The sequence below is a fragment of the Vigna angularis genome, chromosome 6, assembly GCF_016808095.1.
Source record: "Vigna angularis cultivar LongXiaoDou No.4 chromosome 6, ASM1680809v1, whole genome shotgun sequence".
Taxonomy (NCBI): Eukaryota; Viridiplantae; Streptophyta; class Magnoliopsida; order Fabales; family Fabaceae; genus Vigna; species Vigna angularis.
This window is the reverse complement of record NC_068975.1, coordinates 3,744,616-3,759,558: the sequence shown is the minus strand read 5'-3', so window position 1 is coordinate 3,759,558 and position 14,943 is coordinate 3,744,616.

Sequence of the window (14,943 nt, the reverse complement as noted above, 5' to 3'; positions counted from 1 at the left end):
GAATAGAGTCGTCTAATTAATATATTTACATACTCGCTTAATCAAAGTATGAACAAACTCATTTAATGTGTATTAATAGACTCATATAATTTGTGTATGGACAAATATATGCAATGTATATTGCCAAACTTGTCTTATGAGTGTACGAAGAGACTTGTGTTGTGTTTGTTACTAGAGTCATCTAATTAATGTATAGACAAACTCATCTAGTGGGTATTCCTAGACTCATGATAAATGTGTGAAATAATTTATGTAACGCCCCAAATTTTCACGGTGTCATAGGTTACTCATAAACAACTAAAAATTTAAACTTTAACTTTGTCCAGAAACGTATTTTCAAAAATATCAACATTTAACATCATAATTTATTTCAAAACATAATAGTTCTAAAAACATTTGTCCAATAGAAATAACGAAGGAAATAAAACAATTTCAATTACTTTGTATAAAATTCAAATGCAATAACTTTGAATAAAAACTCCAAGTTTTGTCATCTCTCGAATCTATCATGTCTTAGCACCATCTGTAACATCATCTGCTAACATATAACTCATTATACATACATCATCGATAATTTCATTCACAAACACGTATGGGGTAAGCTACTGATAAAACAATCATAATAACATAATATAAACATATTGATTAAATCAACAATAATCAAACACCTCATACATATTCGTAATAACAATAGGATTCCCAATCCTCTAACATAACAATCAAATCAAAATGAATTACTCGGTCCTCGGTCCTCGATTCTCAATCCTCGATCCTTGATCTCTAATACTTGATGTACTCACTAGCACCTCACACATACACCCTTGGTTTATCCATTCATTAGCACATATGCTAACTACTTACTATAACTATTATAGTAACATCATTATCACATAGCATCACCTGAAGCATCTAAACCACTATGATCACCATCATAGATACACCACTGTTAAACTACTTTTTAGCCACCTAAAGTAGAACAAAATTGGTCCCCACTAATATAATATAGAGCTGACCAAGATATCAATCTGTAGACTCGACAAAGTTAAGTTTAGAAAATGTAAAGTTATTCTTGCTTTTTATTTATTATCTAACTACTAATGCAAGGTGGGGAAAAGAAATGAATTTTAAGAGAAAAGAATTAAAAATTCAATCAGTTTAAGGAAAGAAAGAAAATAAAGTGGAATAAAAGAATAAGAAAAAGAAATCTAAACTACAACTATCCATAACAGAATCAAAGACAAATCCCTAATTTCAATTCAAAATACACCTAAACTAAATCAACCAACGCATCTGATCCTATCCTAATCTAAGTAAATGTAAAAGCAATGTATATAAACTGAAATTGAAGTAAACACCTAAAACCTAAATGCATAATTGAAAATTAATACTAAATCACAAGACAACAGAGGCACAAAGCTAACTTCCAAAGCGACAGATACCAAAACAGATTACAACTATCTTTATCCAAAGCTTTAACAATCTAAAATTACAACCGAATTAATAGAAAGAGTAAAGAATCGTTGAAATGAAAGCAAAACCAGAATTGCAAGAATAACATAACAGAATCAGTGCACAAAAGTAAAATTTATTGAGATAGAAATGGAAATACAATGTAAAGTCACCAAGAAAAGCATGATCGAGACCACCACGGGCTGTCACCACTGTGATTGCATAATCCAAGTCTAGAATTACAGAAAAAAGCTACTCTACGAAAAGCTTGAAAACCTAACTTAAGATTGAAACTGTAAAATAATTCTAGAGCGCTTAATTGATCCCTCTCACAATCTTTTATTTATAAGAATAAATTGATACACAAGTACATGATAAATAGGGTAATTCTAGACACAATATAATCATGATAAATAGGGTAACCCTAGACACAATATAATCATGATAAATAGGGTAACCCTTGACACACTATAATGATGATAAAATAGGATAAATATCCTAACACTCCCCCTCAAGCTAGAGCATACAAATTGTATGTACCAAGCTTGGAACAAATAAACTCAATCCGAGGACCCCTTAATGACTTGGTTAATACATCTGCGAGTTGATCGTTTGACCCAATAAACTCAGTACATATTTCTTTGGTCAACAACTTTTCACGAACAAAATGACAATCAATTTCTATATGTTTAGTCCTCTCGTGAAACACTGGATTTGATGCAATGTGGAGAGCAGCTTGATTGTCGCAATACATCTTCATAGTATGGATGTAACAAAATTTAACCTCTTGAAGGAACTGTTTCACCCATATAAGTTCACATGTTAGTGATTCCATTGCCCTATACTTGGCTTCCGCGGTGGATCGAGCTACTATATTATGTTTCCTACTTTTCCATGAAATAATGTTTCCTCCCAGAAAAAACACAATATCATGTAGTAGACTGTCTATCAATAGGTGAACCTGCCCAATCTACATCACAATACCCAGAGACCTGAATGCTTCCTTTATCTTCATATAACAATCCTTGTGCGAGAGCCTTCTTTACATACCTTAGAATGCGAATGAGAGCATTCCAATGGTCAAAACATGGAGCCTGCATGAACTGACTAACCACTCCAACTGCAAAGGATAGATCTGGCCTTAAAATAGTGAGATAAATCAGTTTTCCAACCAGCCTCATATACCTCTCTGGATCGGAGAATAATTCACCTTCTTTTGTCCTTAATTTCTGGTTTGGGTCCATGGGACTGTCTACCGGCCTACAATCAATCATGTTTGTTTCTTGTAATATATCAAGATCATACTTCATTTGGGAGATTACAACTCCATCTTTTGATTGCGCTACTTCAATGCCTAAGAAGTATTTGAGACTTCCAAGATCCTTGGTTTGAAAATGTCTACACAAGTACTCTTTTAGTTGAGAAACAACATCATTTCCTGTAATGACAATATCATCAACATATACTATTAAGTAAACACATTTTTCGAGAGAAGAATGACAATAAAAAACTGAATGGTCTGCTTCACTGCGTTTTAGCCCAAATTTTTGAACAATGGAGCTAAACTTTCCAAACCAAGCACGTGGGGATTGCTTGAGGCCATATAGAGATCGATGCAATTTGCATACCATACCAGACTCCCCTTGAGCAACAAACTCAGGAGGTTGCTCCATATAAACTTCTTCCTCAAGATCACCATGTAGAAAGGCATTCTTGATATCCAATTGATGAAGTGGCCAATGACAAATGGCTGCCATGGCAAAGAAGAGACGAATAGTAGTCATCTTGGCTACAGGAGAGAAAGTGTCACAATAATCAAGACCATGAACCTGAGTGTAACCTTTTGCAACAAGCCGAGCTTTGAGCCGATCAATTTCACCATCAGGGCCAACTTTAACTGCATAGACCCATCGACAACCAACCACCTTTTTTCCTGGGGGAAGGGGCACCAGCTCCCAAGTATTACTGTGGTCAAGAGCCTGTATTTCTGCAATCATAGCTTGTCGTCATCCAGGATGATCAAGTGCTTCTTTCACATTCTTGGGTATAACAACAGAGGACACTGAGGATAAAAGAGAAAAATAGGAGGGCGATAATCGATTATAGCTTAGAAAATTATAAATGGGATAAGGGTTTCGAGTGGAGCGTGGGAGGTCACGAGGGAGAAGAATCTGAAGTAGGAGATTCACCATTGTCTTGGGGAGGTGGACTATCCATTGGGGCCCTGTGTGGTATGATCTCAGTATGTGGAGAAACATGTGTAGAAGGATTGTGATCAAGACTTGGAATGACAGAGACAGTAGAGCTATTTGACTCAGCCATTGGAATAGGAAGGACCTGCTGGAGGATAGAAACATCCTGAACAGATGGAGAGAAGTAAGGAGTCTGTTCAAAGAATGTGACATTGGCAGACATGTAATACTTCTTAGTTTCAGGAGAGTAACACTGGTATCCTCTTTGAAGTCGAGAATAGCCTAAGAAGACACATTTGAGAGCGCGAGCGGAGAGTTTGTCTAGACCTGGAGACATGTCATGAACAAAACATACACAGCCAAACACTCGGGGAGATGTATGAAAGAGAGGATCATTAGGAAACAAAATGGAGAAAGGGACTTTATTATTGTTAGATGTTAAGATGTGTGTTTCTGTTATTTGGGCTCAGCCTATTCTGTATTAAGGGCATTGGCCCATATCTTACAATATAAATAAATTACCCTATGTGTATGCTAAACACACAAGGGATATTTTCTCCCAATCTTCTCTATTTCTCACAATTATCAACAGAGGAGGAGGGTATCTTATTAATAAGATAACATGCAGTTAAGATGGCATCCCCTAGTGATGGACAGGAATATGGGCACCAAGCAAAAGGGTACGAGCAGTTTCAACCAAGTGTCTATTTTTTTGTTCTGCTATACCATTTTGCTGTGGTGTATGAGGACAAGTAGACTGATGTAAGATACCATGGGAACTCAAGATGGCAGAAAAGGAGGATGAGAAATACTCTTTTGCATTATCACTTCTTAATATTTTGATTACTTGACCAAATTGATTCTTCATTTCATTCAAAAAGGATGTAAAGATAGCTAAGAATTCAGAACGATTTTTCATAAGATAAACCCAAGTACATCTTGAATATTCATCAATAAAGGTAACAAAATATCAAAAACCAAAGGAGGAGATACGACTAGGTCCCCATAAATCAGAATGGATGATGGAAAAAGTAGAATTACATATTGATTGAGACCTTTTAGGAAAGGAAGATCTAACATGTTTTCCTAATTGAAATGACTCACATTCTACGGTTTGGAGACCACTAAGTTCAGGACACATCTTTTTTAATTTGGAAAAATGAGGATGGCCAAGTCGATCATGTAGCACTTTAGGATTAGGAGCAGCGACACAGGACACCCTTGGACGAGATCCAAATTGGTATAATCCGCCAACTTCATATCCTTCTCCAATCTGTCTCCCCGAACCACGCTCCTGTATAACAAAAGATTTATGATCAAAGGTTATTGAACAATTTAACATTTTAGTCAACTGGCTTAAGGAAATTAAATTAAAAGGACAATTAGGGACAAAAAGGACTGAGTTGAGATTGAGGGAGGGAGACAAAGAAACATGACCGACTCCTTTGGAAGAATTTTTAGATCCATTTGCAAGGGTTATGAAATGAGGTTTTTCTCGAAAGGAAATAGATGAGAACAAAGAGGTATTACCAGAAATGTGATCAGAAGCACCTGAGTCAATTACCCATGAATTTTGACCTTCCATAGATTGAGAAACGCAAGTGGTTGATGTATTGGGAGATTGAGATGGTTGTGCCAAGCTGTTAGACTTTAACCTTAAATACTCTTGATATTCATCCTCAGAAAACATAGAAGTGGAATTTTCAGTCTTCGAAGTGAAAGTTTCAGTCTTCAAAATATTGGCGGTTTTGGAAGGGAAACCATGTAAGGAGTAGCAATTCTCTTGAGTATGACCCATCCTTTTACAGTATGTGCCTTGAGGACGTTGAATATCGTTGGCATAAATGCTTTGGGTTTTCTTCCAAAAGGAATGACAAGTTTTGAAAGCCCTAAAATATACAAGAAGTTTGGGTTCCATTGATTGCCATAACAGGACACACAACTGGAAATCTGCTTGTTTCCACTTATCAGCTTTTTCAGTAGGCACATGGCTTCCATCTCGCTCAAGGTGGTCATAATGCCCTTGGCCAAGGAACCACATTTCAACGGCAGCAGACCATGATAGATAATTTTTTCCATTTAGCTTCTCGAAGGTAATTGATGGACTTCCGGAGAAGGAAAGAGACTGTCAGACGCTATTTCTAAAGAAGACGAATCGTACTAGCGAGGAACAAGAAAACCCTAAGGGTATAGACGAAGGAAATTGTGACAGTGATGGACGACAGTGGCCGACAACGGCGGGCGGTGGCCGGTGGCGGGCAGCGGCAGACGATGGCGAGCGACGAAGAACTGTGGCGTCGGACAGATATATATATTACGAGACAAAAATTAGAGCGGGATCGACCTGCTCTGATACCAACTTAAGATTGAAACTGTAAAATAATACTAGAGGGCTTAATTGATCTATCTCACAATCTTCTATTTATAAGAATAAATTGATACACAAGTACATAATAAATAGGGTAACCCTAAACACAATATAATCATGATAAATAGGATAATCCTAGACACAATATAATCATGATAAATAGGGTAACCCTTGACACACTATAATGATGATAAAATAGGATAAATATCCTAACAACCTAAAACTAAGAGCATGAAATCAGAAAAGAAAACAAAGAACCCTAGAACCTGTTCACGGTGTCTGTCACCTACCATTACTCAACACTTGCACTCTCGAATAGTCTCTCAGGGGTGGAGTCTGTCACCCTCCACCATTCACTCACTCGCTCACGGAGTCTGTCACCCTCCGCTTTCACACTCTAGAGCGGAGTCTGTCACCCTACACTCGATCACACACACTAAGTCTCTATACAAGCCTCTTTTTATAGAGAAAACTAAAAAAGGGAAAAAATGGGGAAGGGGAAAAAGACCTTTCACGCTCCGTAATTCTCCTAATCGAACGCTTCTTCTTTTCTTCCTAGCACTGCTCTCATCTCTACCCTCCGATCAACTTGAACATCTTTGTCGATTCTGATTCCACACATGCCTCTGGTCATCCAATGAGTAAATGGTCAGTGACACGAGCTTCAGCCTGTCTCCATCTCTCTCGCTCTCTTCTACATTGAAGCCCTAGCTCGAGGGTTGCTTTTGCCAAATGATCATCCAAAACCAAAACCCCTAAGATAGTAGCAGCTAAACAACAGTGTTCCACTTATCCGCAGGTCCAAACAAAAATCGGTCCAATTGTAATGTGAAGCTCAACCAATTATTATGACCCAATTCCAAGTGTGGCAGTAGCGGCCCAAATCCAGTAGTGTAAAACAGCCAGCCCAATTACTTGTAAAAGCATCAGACCTGCTATCCAAGTGTTAGCATTATTAATTTAGGTGCAGTCGAACCAAGGCCCAATCTACAATTATAAAAGGCATTTCAACAATTAAAAAGATTAAAAACAAAATAAAGAAAAAGACTTTTATTAAAAAAAATCAGAGAAATATTAAATTTTCTACTTATTTACAAAAATACTAAAAGTACACCTAAAAACCTATTTTTAACTAAAATTCTACAAATCTAAAGATTTAATAGAAAAACCTAAAATTAATATAATTTTATACAATTAAGAATAAAGATGAACTAAAAATTACTTCTAAACACAGAAAAATGGGGAAAAATAGAGTTAACACACCCCCACACTTAAGGAACTAAAATGAAAAAGGAAAACAAAGACTCAAACTAAAGAGATAAGACTTAAAACAAAACTCGGAAACACGAGACCTATTCACAGCATATTCAATCCTGCCAATTAATCATTTCCCAGCCATTTCATTCGTTCAGAACTGCATAACAATATTTCTCAGCTTTAAACCTCAGTATCAACAGTCCAACAGGTGATAAACAACCAAATTCAACCAATTTCAGCAATGAACACAATCAGAAAAATAGAAGTCAGTTTCAGTCTCACAGGAACAAGTGTTTGCACTCATTTTCACTCAAGTGTTTAAGGTTGTCCTGTTTCACTTACTCATGTCATGTCAACCTCCATTCTTAACTTTGAAAAGACTCTAAGTGATAGTTCTCAGGTCATGTTTTCATCTAGATCAAAAGGTCTTAATGGCTTGTAATGTAAATGGTATGAAAGGTCAGAAAACACAAGGCTATATGGAAGTAGAGAAATTGTGAAGAAGAGGAAAGAACCTAGAACTCAGTGCACTCTTTGTCTAACTTTGGCCAATCCATTTTTTTTCTTTTTTTCTCTGGTTTTTACATTGTCAGGTCTTATTTTTTTCAATTCTTTTACTATTTTTGCTCTTTTCCAGACCTACTCTTTTCTTTTTCACACAACTAGATTTCTCAGCTCATTTTTTTTCTTTTTCACACATGGCCTTTCTTTTATATTGTACTCACCAAGTTCCAGCTCCCCCTACTCTCATAGGTCTCTACAGGTTAGGTATTTGGTGGGAAAGGGCTTGTAATGAATGGAAACAAAGAAAATGGCTAAAGCTCAAATAAGGTACAATGGTAAGAAACTGAAATGAGTAATATAATTTGGCTATGGATGGTAAGAAAGAATGCCTAAATCATGTCTAAAATCTACCAAGAGCAAGCTTATCACAAAGAATCAATGCAAAATCAAAATTTAAGTCAAACATGCATGAAATCACACTAGAAAGAAAACAATTGGGCCCAAAATCTCTCCAGGGTTAATTAATTGCTAAAATTGACTTGCTACCCTCTTTTATGAAAAAAATTGCTTCATTGGACTGTACCCAGATGCAAAAACCAAAGTTAGGACTACTTCTACTTGAATTTAAAGCACAAAACACAATTAACAGTTCTAACTAAGGAAATGAAACTGTAAAATGAAATAAATCAGCAAGAAATGAGCAAAAGCATGAAACAAAACCTAACAGTATGACTTAAAACCATATACAACCTATAAAAGCTAAAACTGGACAACATGTAACTAAGAAAACGTAAACTAAACTAAAACAACTAAAATAAAATGAAACATAACCTAAACAACTCCCATCTAAAGCTTCTACGAGATAAAGACAGTAAAAAGAAAAGAAGATGAAGAAGTAACTATGAACCTAAAATAGACTCAAATTTAAAAGAAAGAGAACCTAAGAAAATCCTAACAGTAGCAATGAAAGAAAACCTAGGAAGCTTTTTCTAAAAACTAAAACAGAACCCAAAGACTAAAATCTCATAACAGAACCTATAAGGAAAAAATCCTAAAACAAATGCCTATTTACATAAACTAAACCAGAACATGAAAATGAAAAACACCTAAGACAATTGCTAATGCTAAAATAGAAATTAAAGAATATCCAATACTTGAAATAGAAGGCAAGAATATAAGAAAAAAATTTCTACAAGCAACTATGAATTCAAAACAAAATTAAAGCTTACTCCTACAAACTAGAACATATTATAACAGTACCAAAGACTAAGTATTTACAAGCTAAAACTAGGTATTTAGAAGCTGAAACAAAGTATGAATATTTACACTACCTACAAGCTAAGTATTTACCAATTCAAACAGACTAAAACTAAACAAAAATCAACTCAAAAAATTTACACCTATTTTTACTAAAAAAGCACATATTATATATCAAAGGAAAAACAAACAAAAAAATTAAACCTATACCTTCTCACCCCCACACTTAAGAGGCACATTGCCCTCAATGTGTGAGTGAGTAAGGTTTTCTAACAACACATAACATATATACAGATCCGACAACAACAAATATGTACACAAACAGAATTCAAAAAGAACACAAATTGAACCAGAAGTATGTACAAAATAGAATAAAAGAATTGAACACAATAGAACACAAAAATATACATGAACAAAACTGGAAAAGAAAAACTAAATTAAATCTACAAAGCTACAAGAAAAAGAAAATTTCAAATTGGCCAAAGATCAAAATTAATTCTTTTTAGCTTTATGAAAAATAGCATATTTTCTACTCTACTATTTATTATGCTATCTATAACTACTATATCTACTAGAAAATATTTAAAATTATGCAAAAGGAAAGAAAGGAAAGAGTTTATCAGTTTTATCCTTATGTTCTCAACCACTGCTTGCAATAACTTCCTGGCTGCATCAATCTGCTTCTACAGAGGACTTGGTTGGAGCAGCACTTCCCTCTCAGGTGCAAAGTTCTGCTTCTCACTTTTCCAAGCAAACTGCTGCAGCACTAGCAGTTCTCCTTTCATAGACAGCTCTTGGGTATGTGGTACTAAACTAGAGACCTTTCCAAGCCTTTCTGCACTTTCCTCTTCCCAAATAACTGCCTTAGTGATTTCAGCATTCCTTGCTTCCTTTAATTCTGCACAAAGATCAAGTTCACAGTTAGTAGCATCTTTTAGGACTTTGGAATCTGGTTGTATCATTAAAATTTTTTCAGTACAAATGGAGCAAGAACCAGATTGACAATCACATTTGAAATTCTCATAAAACTGTGTTAGATCAAAGTTTAGCCCTAACTCTGTCAAGTTATCAGATTGCACAGTTTCTATCTCAAAAGTAATACTGACATATGCATCATCAACAGAATCAAAGGTCAATTCAAGGCTACTATCATTAAAAATTTAATCAAGGCAATCATCCACATTTGATTTAAAAATAACAACATTTATATCAATAGGTTCAATAGCTGAAACTAAATCAAGAATTTTAGCATGATCATTCAAAACTACATCAGTTTCAGCTAAAAACTCTTCAGAATTAATGTGCAGCAGATCAAAGGCATTTAAATGCACAGGTAAAACAACTGGAATCTCAAGTTCAGAATAGACATGTGTTGGCTCATTGAAAATTATCTTACCAATCTCCAAGTTAGTAGCTGCATCATCAAGGCTATCACAGAAATCAAAATCAGTGCAAGGATGGTGAACATCAGGTATGTCAATGTGCTCTATAGAACATAATGAATCTAAAACATGAGTGTGCACAGGCATATCAATAACAGAATCCAAAGCAGACTTTACAGGTTCAATCTTTAACATATCAAAAACATCAAAACAAGTTTGAATTTCAGGCAAATTAATAGGAATGCTAAGTTCAGAGAAAACCTGGACTGGTTGCATGTTAGGACGTGGAGAGTCTATGAGAGAAGGAAGGGGAAACAGAACACGTAACTACTTAACTACTAATCAGTTAAGTGAGGGGGCGGGAAAAGGGCCTATATATTAGGACCCTTAGTGTTTCAGTTAGTTAGTTGAGTAGTTGTATGTGTAGATGGGTCTTAGCACCAGGTGGAGGAGGTTAAGCTCCTAAGATACAGTGTAATCTTGATTCATTATTGTGAATACCAATCATACCATTCTTTCTTTTCCAATCCTTGACTGTGGTGTTTGAGTTAGAGAGAGAGCTGGTTAGGAATTCCTTTCAGAATCCCTAACAAAGTGGTCCGACCTGCCGGATCTGTGCGAAGGAGATAGGGTGCTATTGAGGGAAGGATGAACGTTGTTGAGGGACGATTGGAACACATTGAGATGGCGGTGGATGGGATGAAAGCGGAATCAGCGATGAATCGGCAAGAATCTATGGCAATGCGCAAAGACATTCAAGAACTGATAAGGGTGATGGGGGTGCGCAACAAGCAAACCGAGGAAAGCTCCGATGGAAGTCAAGGGTCCGTAAACCATAATGGTGGAAACCAACGCGTTGATCAGAGGGACAGAAATGGTGAGGGGGAGAGATCAGGGAGTTTACCCAATTGGAGACGACGGGTGGAATTACCCATTTTCGAGGGTACCGACCCCTTGAACCAGATCAGTAGAGCGGAGAAATTTTTCGAGATTCAAAAGGTAGCAGAGGAGGAGAGGGTTGAACTGGCGCACATTAGCATGGAGGGAAGCGTCGAATATTGGTTCAAGTTCTGGAAGGATAAGGCGAGTAACAGAACGTGGGAGGGCCTCAAGGAGGCGTTGTTAATCCGTTTCCAGAGTCGGCACCGAGGCAGAATTTTTGAAAGAATGGCGATGATCAGAAAAACGTCCACGGTAGAGGAGTATGTGAGGGAGTTTGAAGCGTTAGCTGGACAAACGAAGGAGTTTTCCGATAAGCAGCTGTTGGGTTACTTTTTGGCAGGATTGCACGAGGAGTTGAGGTGTCAATTGAGGCCCCATGACACACGGGATCTGATGACGGCAGTGAGAATTGCGCGCGGCGTGGAGGAGGCGCTACGCGGGTTAGGTTTGCTGGGGTGGTCTGGGGCCAAGAACCCGCCGTCATTGGGGCAATCCACCAACGGCGGAGCAGTGGTGGCAAGAGCCGAGACGCCAAGGAGCATGCCGAGGAGGGCCGTTATGGTAGAGAGTGTGGGGTCGGCAAGACCGGACGGAGCGTCGAGGACTGAACTGGAGAGAAGGGGCGGGTTCGGCAGAGGAGACAACCGGGTATGAAACTTTCGCAACCTGCCCTACCCAGAGTTTTTAAAGCGAAGAGAGGAGGGGAGATGTTTCCGCTGTGGTGGGCCTTTCAGTTCGGGCCATCAGTGCCCGGAAAAGAGTTTGAGAGTGGTGCTGCTCGCCGAAGATGAAGAAGAAGATACGAAAGGGATCAAGGCTGAAACAGAGGGCCCATGCATGGAGCTTTCAGCGTTTTCGGCCGGAGGGCTGACGCAACCGAAGACGCTAAAACTGCAGGGCAGAGTCAAGGGAAGGAATGTCTTAGTACTGGTTGACAACGGTGCCAGTCATAATTTCGTAAGCAAGCGGTTGGTGGAGAGTTGAAGCTCGAACAGGAGGACACCCTACCCTACCAGGTGAGCTTGGGAGACGACCATAAGAAGGGAACACGAGGGTGTTGTCCAAAGGTGAAAGTAGGCATGGGGGGCGTTGAAATCGAAGAGAGATTTTATCTTTTCGAGTTAGGAGGGGTTGACATGATCCTAGGAGTCGAATGGCTGGCCAAGCTTGGTGAAATCACACTCAACTGGCGAGACTCAACCATGGCGTTCAAGCATGCCGGAGAAAAGGTGGTCGTTAAGGGCGATCCGGCATTGGAGAGGAGGGTAGTCGAACCGGAGAAATTGTTGAAGTTGAGCGAGATAGACGCGTGGGCCTTGGTGTGGAGTGTAGAGAGTGAGCTGGGAGAGGAAGAAGAGACCAGAAAGGAACAACAGGAGGAGTTTTAGGGAATTATGAGGCATTATACAGGGGTATTTCGGGAACCCCAGGGCTTGCCACCTAATAGAAAGGAGGAGCATCAGATCATCTTAAAAGAAGGCACAGACCCCGTAAACGTACGCCTTAGCGCTATCCCCACGTCATGAAGGCAGACATTGAACGACAAGTGTCGGACATGCTGCATGCAGGAGTTATAAGGCCGAGCGTGAGCCCTTACTCCAGCCCGGTCATCCTCGTTAAAAAAAAAGATGGTAGCTGGCGGTTTTGTATAGATTACCGAGAGTTGAACAGGGCCACCGTCCCTAACAAGTTTTCGATTCCAGTGATTGAAGAATTGCTGGACGAGCTCCAAGGCGCACGTTATTTCTCGAAGGTGGACCTCAAGGCCGGTTACCACTAGATTCGGATGGGCGAAGCGGACGTTCAGAAAACAGCGTTTCGAAGGCACTCGGGGCACTACGAATTTTTGGTGATGCCGTTCGGCCTCACCAATGCCCCCGCCACTTTCCAAAACTCCATGAATGACCTATTCAGGCCATACCTCCAGAGGTTCATGCTCGTCTTCTTTGACGACATTCTTATCTACAGCACGACGTGGGCGGCACATCTGGAACATGTGAAGCAAGTGATGGACCGACTACAACAACAGAACTGGGTGGCCAATCGGAAGAAGAGTGAGTTTGGGAAGAGGTCAATCCGCTATCTGGGGCACGTCATTACGGAGGAAGGAGTCAAGATGGATAAAGAAAAGGTCGGGGTGGTCGTCGCATGGGCCAAACCCAAAACACTGAAGGCATTACGGGGGTTTTTAGGGTTGACAGGCTATTATCGAAGGTTCGTTCGGGACTACAGGAAAATAACGAAACCCCTCACAGAGATGTTGAAAAAGGGAAACTTTGTGTGGACCGAGGCAGCCAGGGAAGCAATGGAGAGGCTGAAGAATGCGGTGACGACGGCACCGGTGCTGGCATTGTCGGACTTCACGCAGCCGATCTTGGTGGAGTGTGACGCGTCGGCAGAGGACTTGGGGCGGTGCTGTCACAAGGGAGGAGACCGATAGCGTATTACAACAAAGCTTTATCAGGTGCGAATATGGGGAAATCAATATACGAAAAAGAGCTCATGGCGGTGGCGATGGCAGTGCAACACTGGCGACCCTATTTGCTGGGGCGGAAGTTCGTGGTGTATACAGACCAGAAGAGCTTACGGTTCTTGCTGGTTGAAGAGGGTGACCCAAACGCAGAAGAGGGGGAGGCTCTAGCAGATGCGTTATCACCAAGTGAAAGGGAAGAGCTGGTTGAAGAGGGTGACCCGAAAAAAGAAAAGGGGGAGGCCGAATTAATGGGAGTAGTGTGACTATACTGGCGAGATTTCCAAGAGGTGATACGGGAAGTAGAGGAAGACACCGAGTTACAGAAGATCAAGGAGGACATTTCCCGGGACCCGAACACGCACCCGCGTATATGATGGAACATGGGCGGTTACATTACAAAGACCGACTGGTCCTAGTAGCTAAGTCGGAGTGGATCCCAAAACTGCTCGCTGAATTTCATATTACACCGACAGGCAGGCATTCGGGGGTGTACCGAATGTATAGGAGGATGGCCCAATCGTTATTCTGGCTTGGGATGAAGAGGAGCGTAACGGAGTATGTGGCTAGATGCCTAGTGTGCTAGCAGTACAAGTACCTTGCAGCTTCTCCACAAAATCTGCTACAACCATTACCGATTCCCCAAGAAATTTGGGAAGACATCAGTATGGACTTTATTGTGAGACTACCGAAGTCAAGAGGGAATGACGCCATACTCGTGGTAGTGGACCGTTTAAGCAAATACGGTCATTTCCTTCCTCTCAAACACCCATACACTGCGCGAACCGTAGCTGAAGCATTTGTAAAGGAGGTTGTTAAGTTGCACGGGGTGCCAAAAACGATAGTAAGTGATCGCGACCCTTTATTCCTCAGCATCTTTTGGAAAGAAATGTTCAAGATGCAGGGGACCGTCTCCAGATGAGTACCGCATACCACCCCGAGACCAATGGGCAGACCGAGGCACTTAACCACGTACTAGAAGGGTATTTACGTTGCTTCTGTTCGGAGCAGCCAAAGAGCTGGTGTACCATCCTTCCCTGGGCCGAGTACTGGTATAACACCAACTATCAAGGACCAGCCAAGTGTACACCGTTTGAAGTAGTTTATGGCAGGGCGCCACCG